The sequence below is a fragment of the Equus przewalskii genome, chromosome 13 (genome assembly GCF_037783145.1).
Source record: "Equus przewalskii isolate Varuska chromosome 13, EquPr2, whole genome shotgun sequence".
Lineage (NCBI taxonomy): Eukaryota > Metazoa > Chordata > Mammalia > Perissodactyla > Equidae > Equus > Equus przewalskii.
The window spans coordinates 90,641,261-90,656,360 of record NC_091843.1 but is presented as its reverse complement, the minus strand read 5'-3'; the positions used below and the strand labels follow the sequence as shown (position 1 = coordinate 90,656,360).

Sequence of the window (15,100 nt, the reverse complement as noted above, 5' to 3'; positions counted from 1 at the left end):
ACACCTATAGAAGCAGGCACAGATCTTCTATGGAGAAGCACGCTGACAACCCAGGACTTTAGGAATTCCAAGCAAAATTTCCACCACAGAGACACACACACAATCACAAGCACACAAGCCTCCAGCATTCAAATCACAAAAACAACAAATAACAGAACCAGACCCACGAGCCTTTGAGATAGTTTAATTTCAGATATTAAAATGACCAGATACAGAATTCAAGCTAAGTATTATAATTGGTTTAAAGAGATAAAAAGGAAAAACTGAAAAAATAAATAAGGAGCAACGAACTATCAAGATTTGAAGTAAAACAAATTAAACTTTTAGCAATGAAAAATGTAATAACTGAGATTTAAAACTCAATGGAAGAGGCTTGGGGGTGGAAAGAGGAATAGGCGGAGCGGAGGGAATTTCTAGCACAGTGAAACTGTTCTGTATGATAATATAAAGGTGGATGCACGTCATTACACATTTGTCAAAACCCACCAAATATACAACACAGAGTGAGCCCTAGTGTAAACTATGGACTTCGGTTGATAATGATGTGTCAGTGATGGTTCACTGACTGTTACCCAAATAGACCACACTGGTGGGGGATGTGGATGGTGGGGGGGGCTGCGGGTGGGTGGGGTGAGAGGGTATATGGGAATTCTGTGTACTTGCCACTCAATTTTGCTGTGAACCTAAAACTTCTCTAAAAAATAGAGTCTATTAATTGTTTTTAAAAAGAGAAACCATGAAAAAAACTCAATGGATGAATTAAACAGCTGAGTAGACATAGATGAAGAAAGAATTCATAAACCAGAAAGAAACTATATACAATGCAGCATAAAGAGACCAAACGCACACGCATACACACCCGCTTCGTGTATAGAAATGAAGTTCAGAGGTACAGAGGATGTAATGAGAAAGACCAACACATGTCTGCTTGGAGTTTCAGAAGGAGCAAAGGACATTACAGAAAGAATAAGGGAGAAGCAACATTTGAAGAGACGGTGGGAAGAATATTCTGTGTATTCTCAAATCAAGAGGCACAATGAATCCCAAACAGGATAAATAAATATAAGGCACACCTAAACACACCACACCCGAGTAAAACGTAGTGAACCTGGCAGAGACAGACTATCTTCAGAGCAGCCAGGGAGCAGACAAACTGTCTACAAAGAAGAGGCAGGCTCATAGCCGACTTTTCAACACCCTCAGTGGCAGCCACTGTGGAACAGTTTCTTCAGTGTGCTGAGAGGAAGCAAGTAAAAGCAAACCTAGAATTTCATGCTCCAAAAAACTGCCATTTAAGAATTAAGGTGAAATAAATATATTTTCAGAAGAGCAAGACCTGAGATTCTCAATAAAGAATTTCTAAAGAACGTACTTCAAGAAGAAGGAAAACTTTCCAGAAGGAAGTCTGAGGTAGGAGAAGAAATGTTAACAAAAATAAATAATATGATAATGATATAGGCAACTTTAAACAAACATTGACAAATTAAAACAATAATATGTAATTTGTGGACTAAAAAAGATGGAGCTAAAATTCCAGCAAAAGAAAAAATGTTTGAATTCAGAAAGGAAGGATGATTGTGGCTTTCAAATTTTTAAAGTCCTTTTATTCTTCTGGAAAAGGAAAAACATATTCACTAACATATAGGTTATTTTATTAAAATTTAAAGGGTAAATACTAAAATTATAGAAGCTCACCGAAGCTAGAGTTGTTATTTCAAAGCTTCAGCAAGAAATTATCAAAAGATAAAAATAAAAACAATATTAGGAATGAAGCCAGATATAACTCCAGAAAAGGAAAAGATTTAAAAGACAGTAAGAATAACAACACTTTTATGATAAATTTGAAAACATATTCAAAATGAAAACTCTCTGGAAAAATATAACTTACCAAAATAGAAAACGTTAATAGTCCTCTGACACTACAGAGTCAAATCAGTAATTAAAATCTTCCCCCAAAGAAAGTATTAGACCCTTATGATATTTTCAGACAAATACTCAAGGATTAGAGCTTTCCTATCTTATGCCAAATTTTCCAGAGAGTAGGGGAAAAAAACAGAAATAGTCATCAAGTCTTTCTAAAAGGCTGGTATAAGCTTAATACAAAGTTTAGATAAGATTGGTATAAGAAAGGAAAATTATAGATCAATAGCACTTATAAATAGATTCAAATATCCTGAACAAATATTAACAAACCAGATCCAAAGTGAATAAGAAAAATAATCTATATGTACCAAACTAACTTATCCTGGAAATACAGGAGTATTTAACACCAGAAAATCTATTAATGTAATTCACCACATTAACAGATTAAAATAGAAAAACCATATAAACATCACAACAGATACAGAAAAGTATTTGATTAAAATAGCACATTTATTCTCACTGAAAACTTTTAAGCAAACTTGGCATAGAAAAAAAATTTGTTTAATCTAATTAATAACAACTGTTTAAAAACCTGCAAACATTATACTCCACAGTGAACAATTCCTTTACAGAGGCATCTTCCTAATAATTAGAAACAAGACAAAAATAGAAGTACTCTCTTTGTAATCAGGAACAAGAAATAGATGTCAGCTGTTCCACCACCTCTACCCAATATTGTCCTGCCCTGTGTAGTAAGACAAGAAAAAGAAATATAAAGAATTGGAAAGGAAGAAACAAAACTGCCATTATTTGCCAATGTTGTGATCTGCTACATAGGAAAAACTACGCTAATTTTTAGAATTAATAGAGGAGTTTTGCAAGGAATTATATAGAAGGTCAACATATAAAAATAATTGCATTTCTTTACATTAATAATAAGCACTTAGAAAATGTAAACTTTTTTAAACTGTCATTGTTCATCATACTGTTAATTGTATTTTTCTATATATTTTAAGTCCGAAAATAAAGAAGAAATATTGGACAAATAAGCCAAAGAAAATAGAGATATAATTTACAGGGGCCAAAAAAAATGAGATACCTAGGAACAAATCTAACAAACATAGAAAATAACCTTAATGAAGGAAATTACCAAACATTACTTTGAAAGTCATTGAGGAATACCAGAATAAAAGAGAAATCCATGTTCGTGGATACGGAGACTCAAGATCATAAAGATGTCAGTTATCAACCAATTGATCTAATTTGGTTATTGGCCAGAATCACCTGTTCCAATCACCCACACCCTAGATACAGCTGGTCATGAAGACCAGCTCCGTGCACAGAAGACGAGGACCATGTCCATGACCCTCCCTATCCTCCAGGGAAATTTCATCTCATCTCTCTGGGTGTTACCATTGTGCATGCTTCTGGCATAGTGGTGGTAACCACTCTTTCTAACCTAAAAGCCCAGACACAACACTTAATGCAGGTTCTCAACCCTGGCACTACTGACATTTTGGGGGGCGGCTAATTCTTTATTGTAGGGGCTGACTGTGCATGGTAGGGTGTTTAGCAGCATCTCCGGCCTCTACTCACTAGATTCTAGTAGCACCTACACACACATGCCAGTTATGGCCATCATAAATGTCTCCAGACATTGCCAAATATCCCCTGCAGGGCAAAACCACTCCCTACAGGTTTGGCGTACAGTGTGACAATGGAGTACATTTCCTGTGGACTTTTCTCCCTCATTCATCTGCTTTTCCACTGGACTTGCGTCAATCAATTACCAAATGAGACGTCCAAGATGCAAAGAATTAGGAACCAGAATTGTATCAGACTATTCAATACTAACATGAGAATCCAGACACAAAAGAGGAGTGCCTTTAAAATTATAAGGGGATGATTTCCAGTTATGGCTAGAATGCTAGTGCTCATAATATATATTTTTTTCTTTTTTTGAAGAAGATTATCCCTGAGCTAATATCCACTGCCAATCCTTCTCTTTTAGCTGAGGAAGATTGGCCCTGAGCTAACATCTGTGCCAATCTTCTTCTGTTTAAATGTGGGACACCTGCCACAGCATAGTTGATAAGTGGTGTGTAGGTCCATGCTCGGGATCCAGGCTGGCAAAGCCCAGGCCACCACAGCAGAATGCATGAACTTAGCCACTATGCCACTGGGCTGGCCCCACTCAAAACATTCTTGTTTCTCCTCTTCTTCCTGAACACACAAGTAGCCTGCATCTCAGCCGCCTCTCACTTAGGTGGTCCCTGTGACTGAGTTTGACCAGTGGCATGCAGGTGAAAGTGATAGCTACCTCCAGCCAGACCTCTGAGCTTCCATATGACCCTCCCTGTTCTCTGCCCTGTCACCTGGAGGGATGCAGACGCCCCCAGTGGAGTCTCCAGATGGGAGAAGCCTGGCCCTCAAATCACCACGTAGAAAGCCGGCCACCAAACAACCCCACTGACAGTGAATGGAGCAAAACTTGCTTATGCTCAGCACTGAAATTCAAGGGTTCTTTGGTACAATAGTTCGCCTGTTCTGACTAATGCAGCACCCTGGAAGTCGGTACCCACACAAGCCATCAATTAAATGGGCAAATAGGGAAAACAGAAAAAAGCAAGTTCTCAAAAATTCACCTCCTCTGCAACCTTTCTTCAAAAGCAAGCAGAGGATGTACTCATCAAAATGATGAAGGGAAACAAAGAGAGAGGTTGTGGAATCCAGGCAGCTTGGAATCTGATACAGGAGACAGATGAAGGGAACCTGCAGGCTGGTGCTGAGACATCTCAGGAGGATGGCAAGGCTGCAGGCTTAGAGAGCAACCAAAAAACATCAGAGCAGAAGGACAGGGGCTTCCCAAGGGACCTTCAAGAAAAAAACGGAACAGTAGGTCATCTGAAGTCTTTGGTTACACTGAAGGTTGTGCTCAGCTCTACCAGAGAGTCTGGAGTTGTGTCAGTGATAAAACACGAAAACCAAGGCAATCAACTCCAGGGAGAACAAAAAGTTAAACAAGAAAGGAAATGTGATCATAAAACACTTCGAGATTTAGCTGTGAGACAGTACTCATGTAGTCGTAACAATGTATATCCTGAATACTGACTTACCCTCCAATTATTACACATCTGTGCTGGATGCATGAGAGGAGGGAAGTAGCTGGGGGCATCAGGAGACAGGAGGTGAGAATACGTGAGACAGCTACATTCTCATCTTCCGTAGTGGGAAGTCTGTGGATAATGTCTAAAGCTGAAAAATCAAGAAATAGCAGCATAAGCATATTAGTTAGAAACATTGAGACAAATGGCACCTTCCCCCAAAAAAAGAAATAACAGTGAAAAGAAGTGAAAATGGCTGCGTATTAGGAGAGGAACAGGGTAAAAAAGTTGTTCGTTATTAGCCATTTAGTATTATCCAACTTTTAAATGATATATTTCAAAATTACTTCATTTAAAAATCAAATTCAAAATTTAGAAGAGAAAGAGACAGGAAGGAAGAAAGAAGAGAGAGAGAGAGACAGAAGGATGGAAGGAAGGAAGAAAAAAGAAAGAGGGGGAAATAAAAAGAAAATTGGGCAATTCATAAAGGAAACTGTCAATAACTATATGAAAAATTATTGACTTTCAAATCAAAGAAATTAAAATACGATACAATTTATTTTAACCCATAAAACTGGAAAAGATATTTGTAAAAAAGAATGATACCATGCTGGGCGTGGGGAACCCCCTCCCGCTGTGTGACCGTGGATGCCTCTCCGGCTCAGTTTGGCCTGTACCTCCCACCACTCTGCCCACCCCTTTCCAGACACACGTGGCAGACAGTGCTTGTCAGTAATAACCTCCCCCGAGCTGAGCTTAGAACAGTGCTTCAGAACCTTTCTCAATACAACCCTCAAGACAGCCACAGCCAATTGATCAGAATTCATATGTAACATTAAACAAATAGTTTTGCCATCTTGGGATAAAAATGCAAAAGTAATACTGTCTTAGCCCAAGTTCTCTAGTAGAATGTGAGGCTAAAGCTTTAGTGGTAATGCTCTGTTGGAGGTGCAGCCTTAGTGAAGCATTTGAGGGAAAAGGAAGTGAGTCAGGGAGGGAGGGGCGCACATGCACTGTGGTGTGTCATGGAGCAACGCAGCTGGTGGCTCAACTGAAACGTCTGCAGAGAGGTGGCATGGAACACTGCTCCTGGGAACAGCCCACTGAGTGGAGGAAGGACGAACACTCTCCGATGGTCCCTTCCCTTCCTCCTCTCTCTGGTCAAAGTCCACCCCCCAGGGCATTAGCCCTCTCCCTATGTCTAGCTTGTGTCACCTGGCCTCTCCAGACAGCCACAGGGAGGGCCCTGGCCTCTGCAGGTCCAGTCCAGCTAGAGGACAGGCACAGCATCCCTCCTTTCAGGCAGCGGGGGCAGCACTGGCAGGGAGACTTGCCAAGGCCGCTCCACCATGGGAACAAGGCAGGGCCAGAGTCAAGCGGTGCATAAACTGGGTTCCTTACAAGTGTGAGCCCATCTTTGCAAAATTTTTAAACGTCTGTGTATAATAGACATATTTACATAGGGAAGTCTGGAGGAATATACACAGAAACGTTTACAGAGGTTACATCTGAGTGATGTTTTTCTTTTTTTGCTTATCTATATTTTTTTAGATTTGCTACAATAAATGTTTATTTCCTGTATAAAACAAAGAGGAGATAAATGCTGGTAATTAAAAATCATATTTTAAAGTATAATATTATCTAATAAATAGATCACAACAAAATTAAAAAGATGATGCCCATTAACAAACTTTAAAAGTAAAAATGAGCTTTAAAAAATTTTCTAATATATGACAAGGTACATATGCCCAAATATGTACTGAATAATGATAGCAAATAGAAAAATGGACAGATGGAATCAGTAGGAAATCCAGAAAATAAAAATACATATTTGTATTAAGAAATTAATACCATTAAAACCACAAAAGACCATTTTTTAGCCCATCAAACTGACAAATATTTTTAAATGATAATACCCAGCGTTGGCAAGGATACAGGGAAAGCTTTTCATGCGCTGATGGTGGGCACATAAACTCTACCTGCCTCTGGAGAACAATCTGGAATACACAGTGCTGTGCACTGAATTGCATCCCCCTCAAAAGCTACGTATTGAAGCTCTGACCTCCGACACGACTGTCCTGGGAGATACAAGTAATTAAGATTAATGAGGACGTAAGGGACAGGCCCGGTGGCACAGCGGTTAAGTGCGCATGTTCTGCTTCTCGGTGGCCGGGGGTTCGCCAGCCCGGATCCCGGGTGTGGACATGGTACCGCTTGGCAAGCCATGCTGTGGCAGGCGTCCCACATAGAAAGTAGAGGAAGATGGGCACGGATGTTAGCTCAGGGCCAGGCTTCCTCAGCAAAAAGAGGAGGATTGGCAGCAGTTAGCTCAGGGCTAATCTTCTTCAAAAAAAAAAGAAATCAATAAAAAAAAAAAAAAAAGATTAATGAGGACGTAAGGGCAGGGCCTACTCCAGCAGGATTGTGTCCTCATGAGAAGTAGACGAGGGACAGGAGCTCCCTCTCTCCATGTGCACAGAGGAAGGGCCATGTGAGGACACAGCAAGATGGTGGTCGTCTGGCAAGCTTAGAAGAAAGACCTTGCCAGAAACCCAACCTCTGACGCCACCTTGATTCTGGACTTCCAGCCTACAGAATGTGAGAAAACAAATTTCTGTGTGGAAGCCCCCAGTCTGTGGAATTTTGTGACTGTAGGCAAGTTCCTAACTGCTGGGTGCCCCAGCTTCTCCATCTGTAAAGAGGGAATGGTTCTATCCACCTCACAGGACTGCCATGAAGATTAATTCAGACAATGAGGCCATCATAATTAAGGGCTCCTATGGGTGATGGCAGCAGAGCAGGTCTTCTGCATTCAGAGAGTCAAAGGACTTCAGACCTGGGTCGGGCCAGCCTCAACTGCGGACCTTGGGCGAGCCACTGTACCTCTCCCAGCTTCAGGTTCTTCATCTTTAAAATGAGGACTCCGACTAGCTGATCTCTGAGGATGCTCGTGGCGCCAACCTCAGAGGAGGACAAGCCGCGTCATATCAGTAACGAGATATTGCCGCCACGAGTGTACGAAAAAGAGAAGGTGACAGACTGCAGACTGATGCCCTGCTCCCCTGGAGGTGAGCCGTCACCCAACCCTTCACGTGAAAGGTCCCCACAGATGGTGGCAGGAGCTTTCATACCCTCTGGGACGAACATGCACCGTGACATAAAGCTCCTGAGGGTTCGCTCGGCATTGCTCTTAAACTAATTTTGATTTTTATTAAGCCCAATAGCAACCTCATTTACTTGAAAAATAGCAACACTGCCATGGGAGACCTTCATTCATCTCACCCCCAGCCGAGCTGGGTGCCCCCATCCTCTTGCAGACCCCTCTAGGCTGTTCCAAGACCCCCGACTTGAGAACCACACAGAGGGCAATTTGGGAACCACTAACAAGGAGGACGTCTTCTCAAGGCCCCCAGGGAGGCGACGGAAAAAGAGCTTTCCTCTCTGAGCCTGTCTCCAGGTTGAAGCTGAGCCGAGAGCGCGGTGTGCTTGTGGCCTCCGGGCACACTGCTCCTGGTGGCGCAGCCCCTGGGCATCCGTGGGGACAGCCTGGAGGTGAGAGTCTGAGCTGCAACCAAAGGCGTGCCCCTCAGGGGAGCCAGAAGCACAGAAGGTGTCAGATGCGATGGTTTCCTCTTTGGGTGACCTTCGCCATCAAAGAGAGACACTGCCCTGGAGTCAGGAAAGGATCGTTCGCCACGATTGCTGAGAAGGCAAGGATGCAGCTTCTGACAAACAACACTGGGGCCTGTGCTTCCAAGACGCGGTTTCCTCCTCTAAAAAACGAAAGCAGAAAGATGCCAGATTCACTGGGCTGTTGTTCCTAATAGAATTTAAAGCTCGTGATAAACTGCAAAGCACTATGGAAATGTTAGTTATTATTGCCAGCAGTATCAATGAAATTTTTCAAGTTAAAAAACACTTATCTCTCTACGTGGAAATCTAGCGACCCAGAGAGAAAACCTTTAAACAGCATACAAAAACGACCAGTTTAATTCCCAGCGAAACCTGCGCATGATCTGCAGCCTGTCAAAGCTGCCTTCTGCACATGAGAACGATCTCTCTACGTGGAAATCTAGCAACCCAGAGAGAAAACCTTTAAACAGCATACAAAAACGACCAGTTTAATTCCCAGCGAAACCTGCGCATGATCTGCAGCCTGTCAAAGCTGCCTTCTGCACATGAGAACGATCCGTAGAAGGCTGAAGGTTGACTGTAGGATCTCCAGCGTCTGCTGGCCTCCAGCCGTTCAGATGAGCTTTTCAGAACCGCCCAAACCATCAGTTTGCTGTGATAGACAGAGTAACAGGGGGGCTGGATGTCCCCTGCCACAGAGGAGACACATCCATTGTCGTCCACCTTGCCACGGATCTCATATCTCGCTCTTTGTTCTTATGTAACAAAATTACTTTGAGGCCTAAAATTTGAGTTCAAATTTACACGCTACAGAAGACCATGTTAGTTACTTTCCAGAGAACTCCAAAAACTCACAGGCAGAAATGAATCTAACCAGCTCCATTGGTATGTAGTCTTTTCTAGAATTTAAGGGCATATTTATATTTTTGGAAGGGAATAATTATTTTATATGGATGTGGCATTAAGTTGTTAAAAGTGGAATCTTACTAAATGTATCATTGAATATTTCCTTTGGTCTTGTCTGCTCTGTCTTGATGAGGGAACCTTTCAAATTCAAATTATTAATTAGTATCCGGTTAAAATCCCAAAGCATCTCGTTAACTGGAACTGGGGAGCACTGAGTGTGTCCTGGTGGTGAAAAGACGTCACGGGGCACTGACGGGGCACAGAATTCAGACCTAGACGGACAGTGCGCTGTGTCAGCTTGAGGGAGTCTGTGTCAGTCCTCTGGGCCTCCATTTCCTCGTCTAAAAAACATGAGTGAAAATGCTTCCTAACAGAATGAGATGAGAAAATGGGGCTGAAAAAGCTGTAATGGTTATATAAATGTTCGTGATTGTTGCTGCTATTACTGGAAAGCTATTAGCATGGAGCCACTTTACCCAACTATTCTGGGTGGCCAAATGCAGTGACCCATACCAACAACATTGTCACCTCCCTCACGACCTCAGTGCAGTACGGACACCCCTAGGAAAAAGATGTGTGCATTCTGAAATGCTTACAGAAGAAATGATATGATGTCTGGGGTTTGCTTCACAAATAGAAGAGCAAGTTGTGAAACCATACAAGCTACATGCCTCCTTCTAGAGAGCTATGGATATGGAAATAGATAAGGACTCGTAGAGAGCAGCAGAGTCGCTGCAGGGATGGACGGAGATACGACATCTAATAGCACCAGGTGATTACGTCCGGGTGGAAGGAGAGGAGGGTTTTTCCCTTCTTTGTGGCATGTCTGTATTTTCCAACTCTTTTAAAGTGAACATGTTTATTTCTACAATTTCTAAATGTGTTTTTTTTATTTTTTGTTTTGTTTTTCAAAAAGATATTAGAAAGAAGTTTAAGTTGCATTGCAATATTCATGAGAAGAACATGAAACACTAACTCAACACTCTGTTGTAAAACGAACAAGACCCCCTGGCCATTTCAGCCGGCACAGGCTAGGCCTCCCCTGGATCCTTCTCCCAGCTCCGCCCGCAGCTCTGCAGACGGCTGCTTCTTTCTGGCCTCTACCTGAGGGACTAAGTGCGTCTCCTCAGAAATCTCCTCACTGATCTATCAATGAGGCTCGTTGGCTTCCTTCCTAGTGCCTGACATAATTGTATAATTATATGTATTCTTTTGTTTGTTTTCTTGTTTATTGGCTGTCTCACTTGCCCATAAGACTCAGAGTGCCAGGAGGCAAACACTACGGCTCTTCTGTTCATCACCGTATACCCAGTGCCCAGCACAGAGCCTGGCACGTGGATATGTGTAGAATGAATGAATGAATGAATGAGCAATGCACCAGGATCCCTGCAGGAAACCAGATGTCTTCACTCAGCTAGATCCAGGAGCAGCAGACTCTGCTGGTGAGGGCAGGGGCTGAGTCAACAGGCATCAGAGAGCTGGCATATCAATAAATACAGGCCTGCTGTTTTAGAAATGAAAATTGAAGTAGTCATGAATGATTTCCATTTAAATTCAACGAATTCCTCCAGCAATGCTTATGTGAAAATTCTAGAGCTGGAACAGCCCTTTAAAATCAAACCCTCTCCTGCAGATGGGGAAACCAAAACCAGAGAAATCACACAGCCAGGAGCCTTGGTCCCTAACTGCCATGGCCAGCACCCTCTCAACTGCCCTTTACCGACCCCAGTGTGACAGCAATTGATCGCAGGCACTCACAGACTGATGGCCCAGAGGTTTTCTTGGCTCCTGCAGCACAAGGAGCCTGAGAGTAAATGAAGAGACTTCCTTTTCCAATACTCTTTTTACAGGTTGTTTATTACATAAAACACAGATTCATGCCACGTTTGGCACCAACATCCCTTTTATTGCAGAGCTATCTCAAACCCCAGGCCAACATGAAATTCACTTTCTTCTCTGACTTCTCTACCACACGATCTTGCCAGTGCCCCTCAGAGCCGGGTCTGGGTTTAACCATCACTCAACTTCTTTTGGAATTTAATAATTATATTTAAATACACGTGATGCACGTACTAATGATATGCAATGATATGTATGTAATGATAATAACCACATGTATTGAGTGTTTATATATGCCAGGCACTATTTCAAACGCTTCACCTGTTGTGACCGCTTACCGTTCACAACCCAGGGAGAGAATAACAGGCCCATTTCAGACCTGTAAACTGAGACCCGGAGAGTTTTAAATAACCTGCCTAATTAGCAAGCGGTGGAGCTGGAATCGGACCCTGGCAATCTGGCTCCGGAAACCGCATTCATAACCACATGTGGTTTCGGGGTTTCTGTTTAGTTATTTCTGTGCTGTGCATTATAGCACAGAGGCCGTGGGCAGGCGGAGGTGGGAGTGACTTTCCTCCCTCAACACGCGGCTCTTACCTCTAAGGCAAGGCTGTCGCTGGCTCCTCCCGCCTCCCAGTCAGGGGGAGGATGGAAAGAGGGAGAGGGGACAGGCAGCGTCCTTCTCTCCCAGCAACGTTTCCTTTTGGAAAATTTCAAACCTACAGAAAAAAAAATAGAAAGATTTTTAAAAATGGAACGAAGACTCTTTCACCTGGATTTACCCGTTGTGGACACTTTGCCACAACTTGGCAAATATATGCAACAAGGAAAATGCCTAAAGTTATGTGACGGTGTGTAAAGGGAAGACCACCCAGCCAGTGAGAAACACCACCGGTGAGCAGAGGCGACTTGCTGAGATGAAATATTGTGGATGACGCTCTTTCATTCCCTTTATTGTTGGAAGGGTTGCCCACAAAGAAACAAAGAAAGAAGAGTTTTGAAAAAATAAAAAGATCAAAGCCACAACGACACAGTCGCTGCCAGCCTGGCCCCTCCACCCGGCAGAGGCAGTGAGAAGAGGGCGCCCGGTGGGGTGGAGACAGAGTGGGCTCCCGAGCCTGGGCACAAAGGTGGCTCTGCCCCTTGCTGAGCCCAGTTTCCTCACATGGACAATGTGTGAGGACTTGCTCCAAGTCTGTGTGTCCGGGGATTCCAGGGCGGAACCTAGAAATCTGCCTCTTCAACAAGTCCAGTGCGCTGGTTCACAGAACACATCCTGAGGAGCCCTGAGGAGGGAGGGAGCGGACTCCAGAATCTGCGGGATGGGGGAAGAGGCCCCTACCCTCACCTGTCTCCTCAGCTCTCTCTCGCCCCGTCCCCTGTGCCCTCACACACTGGAGGCTGCACACAATTTTGCCTCTGACTCCACTTTGGTTTCTCCAACTGAAGTCCTCCGATACCCTCTTCCCGACCCCGAGCCCGCCCCGTTCAGCCAGGTTTCCCAGCAATCTCCAACAGCCTGGTCAGCCCGGACGCCACTGCTGCCTGCAACACCTCCCTCCAGCCCTCACTCTCTGCTCCCATCCAGAGCCCAGCTCAGGTCCTCTACTTCTAAGAAACCCTCCACCCCTGCTAGCCTGAGTCCTCCACTTCTTAAACTATTTAGTGTTTAACTCTACCTTGCATTATTCTCTGCCCAGCCCCTTGTCTTATTCTGGGCATTTCTAAATGTGCTCTGAGCTCCTTGAGAATAGAAGCAATGATTCTCCTTCCTCATATTTTTTTTTTCTGGTGAGGAAGATTGGCCCGGAACTAACATCTGTTGCCAATCTTCCTCTTTTTGCTTGAGGAAGCTTTCGCTTGAGGAAGATTGTTGCTGAGCTAACATCTGTGCCACGATCTTCCTCCATTTTATGTGGGATGCTGCCACAGCATGGCTTGATCAGCCATCCTAGGTCCGCGCCCAGGATCTGAACCTACGAAACCTGGGCTGCTGAAGCAGAGCACGCGAAGTTAACCACCACGCCACCGGGCCGGCCCCCTCCTTCCTCATATTCTTGGCGACACTTAGCACAGTGCTATGCACTCAGCCTACACTGATGGCTGCTTACTTAGCCGACTTATTGAGGAAGACAAGCTGAGATCACGGCAAGAAAGTTTGTGCGGGTGAGCGCAAGTGTGGGGCTTGTTGTAAAGGCTGATGAACCGACTGAGGGCCCTGAGGATGGCTGGCCAATTTTCAAGGGTGTTTTAAATAATGAGCTATAAAAGTAGAGTTCAAGATAAAATCTGAAATAAATGGAAAGCAACGGGTAAACAGCTGCTGTCACATGCTCTGTTGTGTCTTTGATGAGTTTCAATTAAAAATAGCCCTAATACATCAAAAAAAACCCTGGTGAATTCCCTTTACTGTCCCTTTAATGTGTTGCTAAGGAGTTATTGGTATCATTTCACAGCTCCAGAGCAAGTGCCTCGAGGATTTATTGCTGGGTTCACATCTCTGCTCTTTTATGGATTTCTTCCAAGAGGGGCTTGAATACGGGGCTTCCATTATATGTCCCTTGTGGTAGGCTGGCTGGAGCAAGCTGCATCAGCAAATGGCAATAAAGCTCACCAAGGCAACGACTGTTCCTCACCAGTGCAGTTTGATTTAGAGCAGAATGCTTCCAGATGGGTTCCGATGTAACCCTTTTCCTTCCATCTCCAACAACACTGAAATCACAAAATCAATTACAGCACTTAGGTTTTATACGTCGCTGAGTTTGGCTGGGGGTGGGGGGAGGGGTGGTAAAAAATTACACATATATGTGCATATATATATAACTACATAGGCACTGTATATATTTCTTTAGACAAAAGCGCATTTTGTAAATAACTAAAAGACAGTGGGAGAGCTTCCAGGAAGGTGGTGGATGTGTTTAATCAAGACAAATTACAAATATGTACTATTAGAAAAAAGCTTATTTATTTAAGGGCTTAGAAACAGCTGGAATCACAAATTCTTAGTTTGTTATGTCAACAGGCTGTCAATAAAAATCCGTTTACTGGGGGCAGCGGAGTGGCTAGTGCATTCATCAGTCCTGCTTCTTTAACCAGAGGCCAGCGTCAAATCTCATTAGCTGGCCCATCGCCAGGAGGAGGGAGCTCATCCGTCAGTTACCGCTACTGCCAGACGAGACATGCGAGAGAGAGCTTTAAAGCCGCCCCAGTCCTAAGCTCAGGAAGGAGAGGATAAATGTCCTTGGATATCAGCTCTAACAGAAAGCGAGTCTGCAGAGGGCAGCAGGATAATTGCATGTTGGGTGGGCTGTACGGCTGTTTCGTTTTAAATTAGCCAATGATTGCAGACTTTATACGGCTGACCTGACTGGCCCTTTCTGGATTTTTCCTCATCTCATTCTCCATAGAGGACTGAAAAATGAAGGTTGTGAAATTAGCATGAGTTTACTGACACTGTAATTAGATAACTTTCTCCCACGAAAATCCAATTCCTGAATCACTAAATATGTGTGATAGGCTGGCTATAAAAGCAGGCGACAGATACCGTCCATTTCTAATCACGTCAGTGACGGGACAGGAAGGACCAGGATACACAAGGATCAGACCGCCTTATTTCATGCTAATACCCTCCGGTGGCCTTGTTTTCACAAAAATCAACATGACATTTGAGCAACATTTTACATTTTATTTCCACCTTCTCCATCTTGTATTTATCTACATAACTACCAGTCTAAATTGTGCCATGGACCACCTCA

At 43.5% G+C, this 15,100-nt stretch overlaps 1 long non-coding RNA gene across 1 annotated transcript; it reads right to left on the bottom strand.

Moving 5' to 3' along the window:
- Positions 1-2,354: 2,354 nt before the first annotated feature.
- On the bottom strand, positions 2,355-5,118 carry LOC139075413 (uncharacterized). The gene is made up of 2 exons (XR_011525792.1): positions 4,980-5,118; positions 2,355-4,737 (listed from the first exon to the last, which is right to left on the bottom strand). It is a non-coding gene; the product is annotated as an uncharacterized lncRNA (long non-coding RNA).
- Positions 5,119-15,100: the final 9,982 nt, after the last annotated feature.